Source organism: Marmota marmota, unplaced genomic scaffold (assembly GCF_001458135.2).
Source record: "Marmota marmota marmota unplaced genomic scaffold, marMar, whole genome shotgun sequence".
NCBI lineage: Eukaryota > Metazoa > Chordata > Mammalia > Rodentia > Sciuridae > Marmota > Marmota marmota.
In genome coordinates this window covers 2,177,231-2,194,967 of record NW_026000082.1, presented here as the reverse complement: position 1 = coordinate 2,194,967, position 17,737 = coordinate 2,177,231, and the positions used below count along the sequence as shown (strand labels likewise).

General features: G+C 38.9%; 1 protein-coding gene and 1 pseudogene across 1 annotated transcript in view; one reads left to right on the top strand and one right to left on the bottom strand.

The window, feature by feature from the left end:
- The window catches only part of Jak1 (Janus kinase 1), a 131,351-nt gene extending 117,373 nt beyond the window's left edge, over window positions 1-13,978 (bottom strand). Inside the window, exon 1 of the mRNA XM_015484905.2 lies at window positions 13,754-13,978. The gene's annotated coding sequence lies outside the window, so the exon portion shown is untranslated. The remainder of the gene's footprint in view (window positions 1-13,753) is intronic.
- A 583-nt stretch (window positions 13,979-14,561) lies between these two features.
- Window positions 14,562-17,737, top strand: part of LOC107141425 — a 55,780-nt pseudogene continuing 52,604 nt past the window's right edge.

The window sequence follows — 17,737 nt, the reverse complement described above, 5'->3', positions numbered from 1 at the left end:
GAATCTTAAAATGGCTACCCATCCTCTCGCCCTGCCCTCAGGGGCGAGCAGTTTCACTTACCCTCAGTCGCTCCCCGTGCGAGCCACCAAATGCCGCAGTCTGGCTGGGCACAATCAGGAGCCACTTGTCAAAAGAAACTAACTTTATTTTTAGAACCACACACGCCAAACAAAACAGCCTCTCAGGAAAAACCCTCAGAGCCCAACTGCCACCACCGGCTTTCCACAAGCCTCTCTCTCCCAAACATCTTTGTTTGTATGTGGTGCTGAGGATCGAACCCAGGCCGCAGCCGCATGCATGCCAGGCGAGCACGCTACCATTTGAGCCACATCCCCAGCCCTCCAAATACCTTTAAGTGCCTCTTTTTGACCTAGCATAAGTAGTATTTCCATCTGACTGACAATATTCCTCTTTTGGTGTTGCCTGATCCTTATTCTATTGATTTTTTTTTTTTTTTAAGTTGAAGACAACACGTTAGACATAGAGAAAAAAGTAAAGAGTCACTTCTTTCCCCTTGCGGCAGGGTCTAACTTATGTTTCCCAGGCTGGTTTCCATTTCCTGGGCTCAAATGATCCTCTCGCCTCAGTCTCCCAATGATATTTAAAGAGGTTTAATAGGTATCTTCACAGGGCTCCTACTATATGCCAAAAAAACACAATGACAGTTGTTTGGGATACACAGGTCCAACAGATGACCAGTAAGCATCCTAAAACAAGCTTGGTTTAGGCTTGACACACAAGCCTTTAAAGTGTCACCAGTACAGGTGACAAGCTCAAATACACTCAAGAGTTGTTAGCTCAAAAACTGTTCTGCCTTTTTAAAAATTCATTCCCAATTACTTGTTTGAAACTTGAAGCACATTTTGCCCCAATACACACTACTGTAAATGTGGTTAAGTTTCCAAGTAAAACACAAAAGACCAATTTAACACATAAAGTATATGAAACACTACACCTCTGCCCTGCCAAAAGAGCAGAAAGGTACCACAGTCAGTCAAAGAGCACTGTGAATGATTCTGTCATTTCAAAAGCTGGAGTGTGAAGGAAAGCAGATTACAGGCTAACAAAGTACAGCTAGAATCTTGAATTGGTGCTTGGAGACTTTAGACACTGAACCCAGGGACCAAGACCAAGAGCCAGGTAGGCCTGGCTTTGATCAAACCTACTTAAAATGCTAGATGCCTCTAAACATGTTATTCGATCATTTTAAGCCTGTTTATTCTCTAAATATCTGGCAGAGTAAATATTCAGTAAAGAATACATTTTTAATTTGTTTTAGACTATATGGCTTTAATCTTCTTTGATATGAAAGTATACTTAACACAGCTGGTTTCCCCACATAAAAGAAAAGCAGATCTTTCAAAGTATCTAGGCAAAAATACCCAAGGAAGGAGACTGATAAGAAGTATTACACATAAGAAAAAGGCATCTGAATTAAAATAAGTTGGAAGGCAGTAAAAACAGAGGGAAAAAGACAAGCATATATTGTACAGAGGAGTCTCCCAATAAAAGAAGATATGAGGAGGGAATCCAGGGAATATCCAGATGATTTACAGGATGGGAGAAGAGAGGAGGAATAGTAAATAGTACAGCAAACCCCTACAGAGTGTTGATGCATATACATAAAACACACACATATTTTCATTTAATCCTTATACTACTCTAAGGTAGGTGTAATTATTAGCCTCACTATTATTCTTTTACAGATGAGGAAAGTGAGGCACAAAGAGGTTGAATAGCTTGCCCCAATCACTCAACTAGAAAAATAAGCCAAGATTCAAACCCACAGACTGATTCCAGATTTGGGAGCCTGAATCACTCACTGTTTTATACCCATGCTTTTATAGCTGGAATCCAACCAGTTTCCTATATCAGAAATGTATTTCTTGACGCCCGAATGCCTATAATCCCAGCAACTCAGGAAGCTGAGGTAGGAGTATTGCAAGTTTGAAGTCAGCCTTGGCAACTTATGGAGATCCTGTCTCAAATTTTAAAAAGTGGCAGCCTGGGAATGCAGAGTGGTAAAGTGCCCCTGGGTTCAAGACTCCAGTGCAAAAAAAGAACAAGAAGCAGCAGCAGTTCCTAATTTCAGTAATGTCTATCTTATAAAGTTCCCACTTGGAAAGGTATAAACATTATGTAATAATTTATAGATTTTTCTGGTGAGGTTGTAGTAGTTAACTTTTATTAAATGGTACTGGATCCCAGGCACTGTCTGAAGCTATTTCATATGTTCTACCTCACTTCGACTTCACAAAGCCTCCTTTGTGACAGCTCTATTAAGTCCATTTTACAGTTGAGAAAAACTGAGAATCAATTATGAACCAAAAGTCACAGAGCTAGTGGTGGCAGAGAACAGCTTCAGTTCCTGATATTCCCGGTTCCAAATCCAGCATGCTTTTCGTAACACCATATCTGGTATGCTTAGGCTCAAACAGGTAAACACAGGACACATTATATAACCATCAGGGAATATAAATCAACACTAAATCTAGTTTGATTTAAAATGGCAAAATCATCAAAACAACTTTTTTTCTTTCCTCTGCTGGGGATCAAACCCTGGCAGTTGCACATGCTAGGCAAGTCCTCTATCACTGAGCTGCAAGGCGTACCCCGCTCTATAAGGTAACTTTTAATCTAATTATTTCATTAGAAAATACAAACTCTCTTTAGGAGAGTTAAATGAACCAATTGCCTTGCCCATTTTTGTTGGTTTTTAAAGGAATCCTGCTGGGCACAGTGACACACACCCAGGGTCCCAGTTACTCAGGAGTCTAAGGCAGAAGGCTCACTTGAGCCCAGGAATTCAGGGCCAACTGGGCAACAGGCGGAGAGTGGGAAGGAAGGAATCCTCTCAGGTCCTCCTTACTGCTCCACAACTAACACCATCATATACTATATATATATATGGAGGGAGGCGCTTCTCCAAAGATTTAAAACTGCTCCAGAAACATTAGGTTAGAAAACAGGACACGAACAAGTTTCCTAGGTTTTCATTTTAAATGCCAATGTCAGGAAAAAAAAAAAAGAAAGAAAGACAAAAGAACAAGTGACAAGTCAGTAGAAAAGATTTTTTCCTTTTGTTTTTGTTTTACACCAGAGAGCCTCGGATTTGAATTCCAGCTCTGCCATTTTTAGTGTTGTTTTCTCATCTGAAAAATGATGCCATTAAGCTCCCACTCTCTGGCTATTACAAAGATTAAATTAAATATCAAATGCAAAGCACATAACCTCACAGCTGACACACAGTAAAAGCTTACTAATCACGAGTCTTATCCTCATGGCTCTCTCTCTTCCCATTTGGGAAGATGCTCAGCCCTGCCCCAAAGCACACACTAACCTACAAACTCCAAGATTTCCTCATTCTCTACCAAACCTGCATCATTATTCCCATAATGCCCTAAAGCCTTTTTGTCTCTTACTCAGGATATTTATCTATTTTACCATTCTGTGGTCACTGCAGATAGGGGAAACAATGGGCAACTATTATTTATATTTTTATTACTGCAAAAGAATTGAGAACAACTGTAAAATATAAAAGACACACAACAGAACTATTAATTAAAAGAAGGATTTAACACATATGACAATGTGGTAGAAAGACTGAGGCAGAGATTATCGTAAGAAAACTGAAGCACCAAAAACAAGCAAATAATTTAACCTTGAGTTTGTTGGCAAGGAAACATAATGAGTTACAGAGTACATTTTTCTTTTTCTTTTTCTGTTTGTAGAAGGAAACATCAATTCCTGAGAAGAACTATCAATAACTTATTGAACTTATTTAACTAAGCCACTGGCAGGACCAAAATACAAACAAAGCCTTACAAAATACTTGGTGATCTTTCACATAACTGTACCATTTTATAAAGAAATCAAGCACTTAACTTGATAAACTCCCTTCATTAAAATGTTCCCACTTTGAACTTAAAAGACCCTGTCTAGGAAGAAAAAAGGAAAAAAAAAAAACCATAGGGCAGAACATGATGCTCTAGAACAGAGCATCACCCACCCACACATCATGAGGGGTTGGTGATCAAGGATATCTGAAAGGGCCTTGAAAGTTAACAGAATTTTGACAGAACATGAAACATGGGCAAAGTGCATTTAAAAAAAAAATAGAATGCAGAAAGGCATGAAAAACATTTGTAAATGTAAATATGAAATAGTGAACAATTTATTGTGACACAGAAAAAGAAAGAAATAGAGAAGAAAGCTGAAAAGGTAGATTGAAGTCCTATCACAAACTCTCTCTACTACCACACTCAGGCAAGGTTTGGATTATTTTCTATAGGCAATAGGAGATACTAAAGGCTTACAGTCAGAGAAATTCTATGACCTGAGTCAAGCTTCAGAAAGATTATTCAATATTCACCTAAAAAACAGCCTAGAGGGGAAAGCAGGGAGTAGAGAGACTTAGTTTAGTGATTGCTGCAACCACCCAGGTTTAAAAAAAAAAAAAAGTCAGCACAAAGGCAGCAGCACTGGAAATAGATGGCAAACTGCAAAAATAACTGGAGCACCCAGAGGGCTTGGCAAACTTGGGTAAGGGGTAGGGAAAAGGCAAAGGGAGACATCAGGATGGGTCTAAGGCAGGGGTCAGCAAACTAGCCTGCAAGCTAAAGCTGGCCTGCCCCATTTGTATAGCCAAATAAACTTACAGATTTTGCGTATTTAAATGTTTAAGGAAAAGAACTGCAGTCTGTGCATGTCCGTACATAAAATCTTATTGAACACTGCCATGCTCATTGATTTACATATCGTCTGCTTTAGTAATACTACAGCAGAGTTCCGTGGTTATGACAAATACTACCTAGCCCTTGAAGAGAAAAAAGTTTCCTGTCTTTCCCTTCTCAGGAAAAAAATTCCTGGCTGCAGGTCTAAGGTTTTTAGATTGGTGGACAGATATGGTCTTAAGAAAAACAAAGACATCATCTATTAGTAAGCTAATGGGTCAGAAAGAGAAATGGTATGGGGCAGGTAGGGGCTGGAGTTGTGGCTCAGTGGTAGAGCACTGCCTCGCATGTGTGAGGCACTGGGTTCAATCCTCAGCACCACATAAAAATAAATAAACAAAATAAAAGAATTATATTCATCTACAACTAAAAAAATTTTAAAAAAAAAGAAATAGTATCAATTTTGGAGTAGTTAAATTCAAGGTATCAATAAGTCAGCCAGGTAAGGGGCCTGGCATGCATTGAGAAGACCATACCGCCCTGGCCTCACCCAGTCTTCCTCCAGATCACTACAAGGCTTGGATCCTATACACCCGTTCTCCCAGGTCTGAGCTCAGATGTCACTTCCATCAGAGAGGCAGTCCCTCTCTCCCACACCTAAGCATTCTCCATCCATTACCTTCCTAATTTTCTATGTTGTACTTACCACCACCTGAAATTATATTACTTATAGACATGTTTAACATCTTAAAATGTCAGAGGCCTTGCCTCTTGTTCCCCTGCGTCCCTGTGCTTACCATAGTACCTGAAACTGCTCAGCCAGTATTTGAGGAGGTAAAGAGCAGAGAGGAAGGAAAAATGAATAAAGGGACAACTGAAGCTCAGGTTAAAAAGTGGATCATCTGCAAAATTTTAGAAACAAATGAGATATGCCATTCACAGAACCTTCAGGAAAGTTTCACTGGGATAAGGCAAAAAGTAAGAGAAAGAGAAGACACCCAAAAAGAAAACAAAGACATAAAGAGGAAAAAGGGAAGTACTTACTGTGTCTCAGAAGCCAGAGCGCTATGGGGCTGGGGATCGTCTGCCAGGAAGCAGGTTTTCAGAAAAGGGGTGTCAAAATGTGAGAACAAAAAGGTGATCTCAAGGAAGCAGTCTCAAGAGTACGAAGGTGGCAGTCAGTTAAAAGAATAAGTGGTGGGAGGAAGTGAAAGCTTTCAAGGCATTTGACAGCAGAGTAGAGGAAGTAGAGAGAGGAGAGCCAAGGCGCACCCTGAGGCAGCAGTGAGGAAGTGGGATCCTTCTTTCTTTCATAGAATGACACAAATCTGATCATGGTAGTGCCCTGTTTAAAAGTCTCCAACTTCCCCCACTGCATTACGAGAAAGCCCAAAGAAATATGGCCCCTAATGGCTTGCCTGATAGCACTTACAATGATCCCGCCTCTCACCAGCCTGCATCCTCTTCCTCTCTGTTCCAATTGCAGGATATTGGCCCTACTGCAGGTCCTTGGCACATGCTGTTCCCTCTGGCTAGAAAATCTCTTCCACTCATCAGATTTCAGTGTACAAAAATCCCTTCTTTTTTTTTAATATTTTTTAGTTGCCAAAGCATTTTTTTTACTTTATTTATATGTGGTGCTGAGGATTGAACCCAGAGCCTCACACATGCCAGGCAAGCGCTTTACCACTGAGTCACAACCCCAGTCCCAAACCCCTTCTTCTTAATGTTCCACCGTTTTGTTTTGTTTTTTTACAACCAGCTGGCCAGCTCTTCTGATACATAGCATATCTGTAACAAACGGCTGTACAATTGTGGAATTGTTGTATTTTCTACTAGCAAGGAACCCTTCTGAGGGCAGAGCCACAACTATCTTATTCTACCATATATATGGTCTACAGATAGTTGTTGAATACAGGAATAAAAAAGAAAACCTAAGAGTTGGTGTTTTGTTAATCACAATCAATTTGTGTGTCATAAGTGGTCAATTTACTACATCCGTCAAGGGGGCTTAAAATTTATTATATTCAGATGTATCTGACCTCTGACATCCCCCTACTTCTAAACAATCTAGGTTGTAAAAAAATAAGTTAAAAAGGTAACATTCTCTGGAGTCACCATCATACATCAAACGCATTTCACAATAAGATAATTGATACACAATGATCAGTGGACTAAAGTTTTACAGAATGGCTTTAATTGAACAAAATTAAGTAGTATATTAAATTCTGGCATTATACAGAATTTTTTAGTCTATATTATACAAATTAACCCTAAAATGGGTTTGGAGATGTATGTATCAAGACTATCTGCACTGCTTGTGATCCATCAAACTAGTTTACTAACAAAAATTTTCACAAGATATACATTGAACAGATTGTTTTTTCTCTTTCCCTTCTCTTACCATAGCTTGAAAGATTAAATTGTACTAATTGAAAAATTGATATGAATTACAGTCATCCATTCTGAGAAAATTAAGTGTGCAAGCAAGCCTACAAATAGAATTGTTTAACTAATTAACTTGTAAGTTCTAATACCCTTAAGCCCTTTAAAACAACATTAAAGACAAATGAGAGTTGTATTAATTACTAGTTATTCTTATCTAGTTATGCTTTATACAGTCAAATGAGTCAGTTACCCATGGAATATGAAAATAAGAGATCTAAGTTTCTTTTTGTTCACCTTTTTACAGTTCAAGTAGAATTCACTATACACTGTCCCTCCACAAATCAAATTACAGAGCTTCACTGTCTTTGTCATTCTCAAATGGGAAGACAAAGATACAGCTAAACCCTTCACTGTCAAAGCTCTTGGAATGAAAAAGTTATCAACAGTCATTTTCCAACCACGAAGCAACTACTGTTCCTCAGAGTAAGAATAATACTCAGAACCAAGAAACCTGTTCAACATAAATACCACTAAGAAGGAAATGTACTTTAAGTATGCAAAATATATACACAGTTAAGAGGAAGGACTAACAATACAATTTTAGATTTTGGGTAAATCTTGCTTTAAGAAAGGACAAAACGTAAATAGAAATAGAAGGTTTTTATATTTATATATATTTATTTATTTATTTCAGTTTCCAGTAAAGGTTGCTCTACAATTTCTATTTCTGTTTACGTTTTGTCCTTTCTTTTTTTTTTTTTTAGAGAGAGAGAGAGAAAGAGAGAGAGAAAATTTTTAATATTTACTTTTTAGTTTTCGGTGGACACAACATCATGTGGTACTGAGGATCGAACCCAGCGCCCCGCGTTATGCCAGGCAAGCACGTTACCGCTTGAGCCACATCTCCAGCCCTACGTTTTGTCCTTTCTTAAAGTAAGATTTACCCAAAATCTAAAATTGTATTGTTAGTCCTTCCTCTTAAGTGTGTGTGTGTGTGTGTGTGTGTGTGCGCGCGCGATGAGAATTCTTTTAAAATCCTATAATTCCATAAGCAGCAAAACTCATTGGAGTACTACCTGATTTATAAGATTTTTAATTTCCACACAACTCAGAAGACAACATTTTACAATCAGGTATGCCTGGTGCCTCTCTGCCAGCAACCCACCATTTCCTAAGTAAACTGAATCAGTGAAGGCAACACAGTATCTTTATATTGACTTTCCCAGAAAGCCTAATACATTCCTACCAAATTATATACCTTGGATGGCATTTAAAGTTAAATAAAAGCACCTTTGTTTATCGTTTTTTTTTCCTTAAAAATAGAAGAAAGTCTAATTTAGTACTTTGAGTGCTGTCTAAATAATTAATGCTTCTAGATTTGAGAAACTGTCTTAAGCACCAAAACTTTTTTGATTTACTCATTTCTAAATAAAGCATTTCTCACATAGATTAGCTCAGTTATAATTTTTGTCTTGCATCTACTGGGTGATACTTAACATCTTAAAATATTCTGAATATACTTTCAGCTTTTTTTTTTTGGTAACTGACACAAAGCATACATACCAATCTTTAAACAGCTAACATACTATGTGACCGGCACCATTCCAAAATCTTTAGGTGCAGCCATTCAATCCTCACATCAATCTTACAGAGAGGTACCCTTCACTGTCTGTAAGGACATGGGGATTACTTGTTCACTTCCTCATAGCCATGACCAAACCAGTCTGGGTCCAAAAGCAGATCATAAAAAAACAAGGAAAGAAATAAGGCTAAGATCATAAAAAACAAGGAAAGAAACAAGGCTAAGATGCAAAAATTTCATCTGTTTTCTACCTAGAGGTATAAAAATCAACCTCAGTCCCTACAGCTGGTTCAAGTTATTACTGTCTCCTACACGGCCACAGCACCTCTTTTCAAATTTCAGAGGTTTTCAATTCACTCTTAAGTAACTCATTTCCTGAAGAATTAAAATAAAGATCCTTCACTTGTTTTTCATTCTGAAGAAAACCTCTTCCTTGAATTGTCCTGTAGAAATTCCCTGACAGCAGCTTCTTATTCAGTCCCCATCCCCTACTTGTACATTTCCTTCCCATTTCTTAAATGAGGTGTATGAAATGGCCCTTTTCTGCTAGAGATCTGAACTCTAACTTCATTTCATGCCGTGTGTCTTATTCTAAATACTGGGGACAGTATCATCACCAACATCAATTACCATACTGTGTGGTGATGACAACAACTTCAAATTGCTATGGTGTTTACAATGGTTTGCCCTTCCGCTAAATGCCCAGAAGTGTTTCATTCTTTTTTTTCCCCCTTAATTTTTAGTTGTAGTTGGACACAATACCTTTATTTTATTTATTTTTATGTGGTGCCGAGGATTGAACCCAGGGCCTCGCATGTGCTAGACAAGCACTGCACCGCTGAGCCACAACCCCAGCCCCAAAGAGTGTTTCATTCTTAAGCTATGATTCTACTTTTCATAAACTTATTCCCCATTCACAGCTAAGATAAAAATTAACACTGCTAGCCTGAAGATGTGCCTTCCTGAATTCATCCTCTTGATCACTGTCTTCTCTCAGGCTTGCTGTATTTAGCGTTCTCTTGACCTGAAAATCAGTTAGAAAATTTGTCAAAGAGTCCTTTAAAAATTAAAAGCAAAATAGTTTTAACTCTACCACAAGGAAATCATATAGGAACTTCTTGACATATTTTGGCTCTAAACATTTTCTGTTTCTTGGCAGTCTTCTGGATAGTTGATAAGTGGTGGGTAAATAAAGCATTTTCTGTTGTGGGGAGAAGGAAAGGGTAGCACAATGGTTCTACAAAGCTGGCCCTTTGAAGAACTTTCAGTGTTTCTTCTCATTCTTCCATCTGCTAATGACACACCTGAGCTCCAAAATTTAAAATGGCTTCTAATCTTCCCTATTCATTTATTCAACACAGGCCATGGTCCTGACCTCACACTGCTCACAGACTTGTGGAGAAAGTCAGTCTTCTCAATCCGGCACCACCCTGCAGTCCAGCTCGACCTCCTCCTGCTCTTTCCTAAGTGGTCCTTGCTCTAGTCACAGAGGTTGCTTCCAAGTTTGCCATATGTACCATATACATGCCCACCTTCATGCCTCTATTCATGTTGCATGTCTGCATAGATTTTTTTTCCCCACCTCTAAACAAGGAAACTCCTACTCCTCCTTCAAGGACCCATTCAAATGAAGCCTCTTCATAAAAGCATTTGAGAAAGGCTCCAAATAGAATTTAGCTCTTTTCAAGGGTCCTGGTGGTTCTAATTTTCACCTCTACTACAGCATTACCTACACCGTGTTATAGCTACAAAGAGCAAACTTACTTCCATTATAAACTGTGCCTAATCCATCTGCCAGACACTTCAGAGGTACCAAGAGACATTTGTGCATACAAAGAATAAATTAATCTGTAACTTAAAAAAAAATATTTTGAGAGAGAGAGAAAGAGAGAATCTTTTTTGTAGATGGACACAACACAAAGCCTTTATTTTTATGTGGTGCTAAGAATTGAACCCGGGTCGCGCCCCTGCTAGGTGAGCGCTCTACTACTGAGCCACAATCCCAGCGCCAACTTAAAATTTTAAAAAGAGAACAATAACAAAGAGAAACTACTCCTTAGTTCTCAGACATCAGTGGAGTGCTCTGAAGGCTTCTAGGAAACAATCTACAATAACAACATAGGATTTACTCATCTGTATAACCTGCAACTTCAAAGCTCTGCACACACTCTCTGAGGTCTTCCACTAGACATAGCTCTTTCAGGGCAGAAATTTTTACCTGTTTTGTTATATTTATTCACTCTCTGACAGTTGTAGCAAGAGTTCAGTAAGCATTTACTGAATAAATAAATAAATGAATAAAATGCTGTGTGAATGTTACTGTTAAAAAAAGTCAGTAATAGATTAAAAATACCCCAACAAATACCCGCTATCTTCTAGCCAGAGTAAACTTATAAGAAATTTTCCTTTTGCTTCTGAAAGTACATCTTGCCTTGGAACTGGGCAATTTACTCAGCACCAAGGAAGAATGTGTGCCCACAGCCAGATGCAAAGAATCACAGATCATAAAACCTTAGAAGTGAAGGTATCACGGAAATGAGCTTAATGTTTTACGCCTTCTTATGGCCTCAAACTGCCAAAAATGCTAATGTACTTCAGAGGAAAGAATACTCAAAGGAATTAGTTTCCTGCCCCAGAAACCCAGTCATTTCAACATGGCAGATGCTTAAAACCCCATGTTACCAAAGCATTTTTTAAGACAGGAAGCAACAGTGGCATACCTAGCTGAGTACTGGGGACAGCAAGGAGAGAGGAAGCAACAAACCAAACATGAACATGCTTGGAGGTTAACATGAAATATATAAAAACAATGAGCCAATCTCTCAAATTCCTCCTATAATTTACCTTTGCAACTTTTTTTTTTTAAGGCAATCAAGTCTATGTGGCCCGGCAGGCCCTAAACTCCTGGGCTCAGGAGTTCCTCTTACCTCAGCCTCTCAATTAGCTGGGATTGTAGGCGCGCACCAACACCTGACTTGTATTGTAACTAATTATTAAAACAGAAAAAAGGAAAGACATAAAAACAAGTAGTACCGCCCTTGGTCACCAGGTGCTCTTCCTATTTCCATTATAACTCTTTTCCCAATTTTAACCACTCTTATAGGAAAAAAGGGTAAGGTGATTGTCCTTAAATGGAAAAGAGAGTAAAGCATGGATGATTTTTTTCCTCTACTTGCCACTTTCCAATATTTCTACAGTGTGTCTCCCACTGGTAGCAACGAGAAAATAAGCTTATTTTAAAAAAAAATACATAGCTAAGAAGTTTGTGTTCTAACAATAAGAAAAACAATAATTACACTAAATAAACTCTTTATCCCAAAAAGATGAATAATCAATATTAAACCATTTATCCTGCTTTTTCCTCAGCATACTGTCTCAACCTCTCAACTCCCAACATATCTAACAATTTATTCATTTGAAAAAAAAAAAAAACAGCTTTGGGCTGGGGTTGTGGCTCAGTGGTAGAGCACTTGCCTGGCATGTGTGAGTCACTGAGTTCAATCCTAAGCATCATATAAAAATAATTAAATGAAATAAAGGTATTTTGTCCATCTACAACTAAAATAAAAAAATAAAAACAGGCTTTCTTAAAAAAAATGAACTTCATAATAGCTACAACCTGTGTGGCTGTTCAGTTTTCACGCACTATATGTACATTATTTACGTGATTTTCCTCAACAATTCTGTGAGACAACTAAGGTGGATATTTTTATTTCCATTTTCAGATGAAGAAAATAAGTACCAGAAGTAAAAAGATTTGCCATGATAGGAGTTCAGCTCTTCCGGATTCTCACCTGGTACCTCAGGCACTATGGACATTTTAAGCCAGATAATACTTTGTTGTCAGAGGCTGTCCTGTGCCTTGTAGGATATTTAGCAGAATCCCTGGCCTCTACCCCCTAGAAGCCAATATTACCACCCCTCTTCCCAAATTGTAACTACCAAAACCTCTCCAGAAGTTGCAAGTACTTCTTCCAGTGCAAAATCATACCAAAGTGAGAATCAATGGTCTAAAAGAATCTGCAGGGTTCCTTCAGGCACCTCAATTCTATAACAAAGAGACAACACCACTGAGCCACACACATAACAGACACAGAATATTCATTTTCTTAACTAATTCCCTAGTTGAAAGAATTTTCTTAAATTCGCAAACAAGCAAAATAAAGTTCTTTGCACAAATATGTACATTTCCGACAATAAACCTTCTAATGGCATATTATTACCTAATTAGAACATAATGACTATCCAGAATGATATGTGTATTTAAAAGGAAAAAACATTTACCATAGTAACATAAAAATTAGAAAAAACTACTTTATTAATGCAGTTATTTTTATGTAGTGTTTTCTCTATAAAAATGGTAAACTTGCACAAGTTGCTTCTTTTGGCTTCCTGTCCAAATATATGTTACTTTAAGGCATTCAGAAGAAACTGATAATTCAGAACATAATTTATCATTATAGTTATAATTTAAATTATTATAATTTTCAGTCTGCTACTAAAATCACCAATGCTTGTAAACTTAGAATCTAAACCTCACAAGCCTATTTAGAAGCCCTCAGACTGTTTCTTCAAGAAAATCAATCCAAGTCTACTCCTACAAAAGCAGCCCCATCCCCAAAATTCCTTATCTTCACTAGTTTTTTTATCAAATGCATACATTCAAAAGATTTTATATTTTAACATCTTAAATCTGTAAAGGATGGATACCGAGTAATCAGAGGTAATTACAAGTATAGCATTAGGCAAATTGACATTAAAACTGCCTAAATTACACACACAAAAAAAAAAAAACCTAAAATATAGGTATGTTTTGAAAAACAAACTATTTTGCCAATGCCTAATTTATTTACTCTCATCATTTCCCAATAGTAGTAAGTAATGAGTATACTATGGAACAGAAAAAAGTTTAAACTAGCAGTATTCTATGTGGATTGTTAACACCAAAATCCTGGTACAAAAAACAAACAAACAAAAAAAAAAAAACCCAGCTACATAGTTATCTAGAGAGTCTGAGATAAGGTACAATGAAAATGCTTAGTTAACACAATATATAGAATTAAGAAAAGGTATTGACTATTTCTATTCATAATGTCCATAATCACTCACCGACCGATGTTCTTGCGTCTTTATGTGATCTGGATCTGTATGCGGAAGACATTTTCTACTTATTACAAAGCATACTGCACCAGAAGTGTCCAGAACCCTGGTGGTCTCCATTAGTCTTCACCACAAAGTACAAAAGAACACATTGATCCTTCAATAAAAATGATTCCCAGGTCTTGGAAAACATTAGAGTCACCAAAAGCAAAAGTGAACAGACAACACAAAATGGGGCTTTGGAAACTGAGGAACAAAAATTTAATCAATACAAAATGCTCGTCTTAATTTCCCACAGTGGCTATGTCCACACATAACTCAAACCTTTTTTTTTTTTTTTTTTTTGGGGGGGGGGGGACGGGGGGAATAACAAAAGACTACATGCTCACACCTAATAGTCTCTGCATTATACCATCATTTAACGGCCCAGGGCCTTCCTCCCTGACAGAAGCAACGACAATTTTATAGCACTGTAAATACCTGTCACTGAGAGAAAAAACTCTATGAATTGGATTAATAGTATGTATAGTAGTGTATCCAACCAGGAGCAAGACAGCTCACAGCCACGTATCAAGGGCAGGGAGGATAGGATACCCTTCCCCACACAGGAAATCAGAGAATTTGTCCCCAGATGGGCACACAAACATCTGGCAATAATCACACCTTTCATCTAGTCTCTCTAGAGAATTCGTTCGTAAACACATATGCAAGGAGCCCACATTTCAGGAACCTTAGGAAGTGACTTTAGAAAGGTGTTTACTAGTCCCGCTGAAGCAACGTCCCCCCTTAGATACGCCAACTGGGCAGCCGCGCGCGGATGGGGTCCGAGGAGTTCGGAGACCAGTCCCAGATTCGGTTAATCAAGTCCCTTTACAGCAGAATTCGCAAATCCCTACATGGTTCTTTCTCACTGCTGCCCTTCCCTGGGCCTCCCGTCCAGGGTCATCATGTCGCCCTTCTCGCTGGCTACCTGGCGCCAGGTACCTTAACAGAACCTAGATGGGGAGGGGCGTTTCCTGAGATCCCTACCAGACCCCTACCAGACTCGAAAACCCAACACTGAAAAAGACACTTAGCCTCCGTCCAATGGCTAGGGAAAAAAAAAAATCTCTCACCCCACCACCCCCACCCCAGCAAGTGGGCCAGGGAGCTGGCGGTCAAGTTCTCCGCGCGGCGACCAAGGGACGTCAGACCTCAAGCCCGCGCCCGAAGCTCGGGGTGGTATAAACAGGATGTCTGACAGCGCGTTCCGGGCTTGTTTATGAAAACTTGCGGTGCGCTCGGGGGGAGGGGGTGGCGAGACTCAACCTTTCCCCTCCAACCCCTTGCCCTATCTAGGCTTTGTCTATTCCTCCCATGTTCCTGCTCCCTATCCCACTATGGATCAGCCTCCTTATATCAAAGAAAACATTGGGCATTTGGTTTTTTGGGATTGGCTGACTTCACTTCGCTAAATTTCTATAGCCAGCTTTGAATTCATGATCCTCCTGCCTTAGCTTCCCAAGCCACTAGGATTACAGGCATGCATCACTGTGCCCAGCTTACTTTTTATTTATTTATTTAGTCACTGTAGTATAGCAATTTTTTTAAAATTTTTTATTTGTTCTTTTTAGTTATACATAAAAATAGAATGCATTTTGAAATATTATACATACATGGAGTATAACTTCCCATTCTTTTTTTTTTGCATTACAATTCTTATTACAAATATATACCACAATTTTTCATATCTCTGTATATAAAGTATATTAACACCCAATTCTTGTCTTCATACATGTACTTTGGATAATGATGGCCATCACATTCCACCATCCTTGCTTATCCCCTGCCCCCTATTTATTTTTTACATAAAAAAATTAACCAGTTGGCACATTTTCTCTTTTAGGACTTAGAAAATAAATGGTCAAATGAATTAAAACAATCAACGGCCATCCAAAAGCAAGAATATCANGGGCTCCTTGCATATGTGTTTACGAACGAATTCTCTAGAGAGACTAGATGAAAGGTGTGATTATTGCCAGATGTTTGTGTGCCCATCTGGGGACTGGAGGTCAGCCTGCGTAGGAAGTAAAATTGTCCATTGAGTGACACTCCCACCACCACCGAGTTTGGAGGCCTTCCATCATGTCTTTGTACACTTTGATGCATTTATCACAGCCTTCCGTGTACACCTCTGCCCCATATCCCAACTGAAAGGAAAGTGACCATAACACTCAGAGCGACAGAGAGATCTTTATTGCAGCAGTGCAACAAAGAAAAGAGAGAAAGAGAAGGGGGGGCGGGGGAGAGCTGCGGCAGGGAAAGGTTTTTATAGCCCTTCTGCTGTGCTGCCTAAATCTAACAGGGTCTCTGGGTTTGCAAGCTGCCTTGTTGGCACAAGGGGGGTTAAGTGTTCAGCCTTGAGCGGTGGGTTGAGTGTTCAGCCTTGGGGGGGGGGGGCTTGGAGTTGGCTTGAAACAGGTGATAAAGAACCAGACAGAAGGTTTGAGTGGCCAGATCACCCTGCAGCTAACTTTGTTTGGCATGCCCTGCAGATAACTTATTCAGCCTGTCCTGCACCTAACACCAATCTTACAAAAACTAAGCTCAAAGGGCACCTGACTACTAACAAGAACTTACTTAACCAGAAAACAAATCTCGAAGATTTGATGAGTTACTTAAGATGTTCTATTTAAAGAACTCTTTGAAGGAGGAAAACTTAACTTATGTATATAAGAACAAATATTTGTTGATAGCTAATATGTGTCTAGCACTTTTCATTTGTTTCTAACATCCCTCAAAGTAAGTGTTAAACCATATTTTAACCATGCAGAGATAAAATAAGGCTAAAGTCCCTTCATCAGAGTCATACTATAGCCAAAATTCATGCCCTATTGACCATCGATGGCAAAATTCTGACAATATAGATAGTTCTCCAATTAGTCCACTTCTCTGTATTCCCACACGTGGTCTTGAACCACAAAAACATCTTACATTGTCACTTGCATTCACTACAGCCCCACAATTCTCCATGGTAAGTTTTTAAAAATTCAAATCTGTTCCAATCATTCCTGTGATTCTAGTGACTTCCCCATGAAAATCCTTAGATGAAAATTCTCCTAGGCCATGAATCTTCAGAATTCTGCATTTTTTTAATATTTATTTTTTAGGTGTAGATGGACACAACACAGTGCCTTTATTTTTATGTGGTTGAGGATTGAACCTGGGTCCCGCCCGTGCTAGGCGAGCACTCTACAGCTGAGCCACAATCCCAGCCCCAGAATTCTGCATCTTTAAGTCCCTGCAGACTAAGACTGTCCACCTGTCCTAATTCCACTAACCATGTTGGACTGCTCCTAATGTCTTGGGGGAGGGGGAGGAATGGCAACTTAGACTGAGCAAGACATGTTGGATGTGGGTGAAAAGAGCATCAGAATCCAGATTACTAGATTTCAGGTTTGTCCTCCATCATTAACCACCTGTTTCCATAAAGCATTTCAGTTTGCTCATAAAAGTTGAACAGCAGACTAAATGATCTCCCAATACCATCTGGAAGGAAAAAGAAAAGCTATCAGAGAAGGCAGGAGAACCAAGCAGGGAGGAAGTGGGCCCACGTACCTGCATTGTGATTGTGAGTGTTGGTGTGCCTGTCTTATCTCGCCTGTGAACACCTCAGAGCTGTTTGCATCATTGTTTAATTGGGACAATACCTTCCTTATAAGGGTTTTACTGAAAGTTAATTAAGATAATGGAGACCTGGCACATGGCTCAGTAAATCATAGTGATTCTTTTTAATCTGATCCTTAAAGAATAGGTGGGAAGAACATGAAGGTAGACAGAGACATGAAAGAACAGCATTTCAGGTGAGGAGAGGATAAAGCAAAAAGAAAATAAGGATTGCAGCAGTGAACCTATTGTGCTCAAAAGCAAATCTGCCTGCTCATTAAATGGAGTCAGGGCAGAGGGCCTTGACTGATTTAGATCCATTCTCTGTGTCAAACATTGCTGAAAATT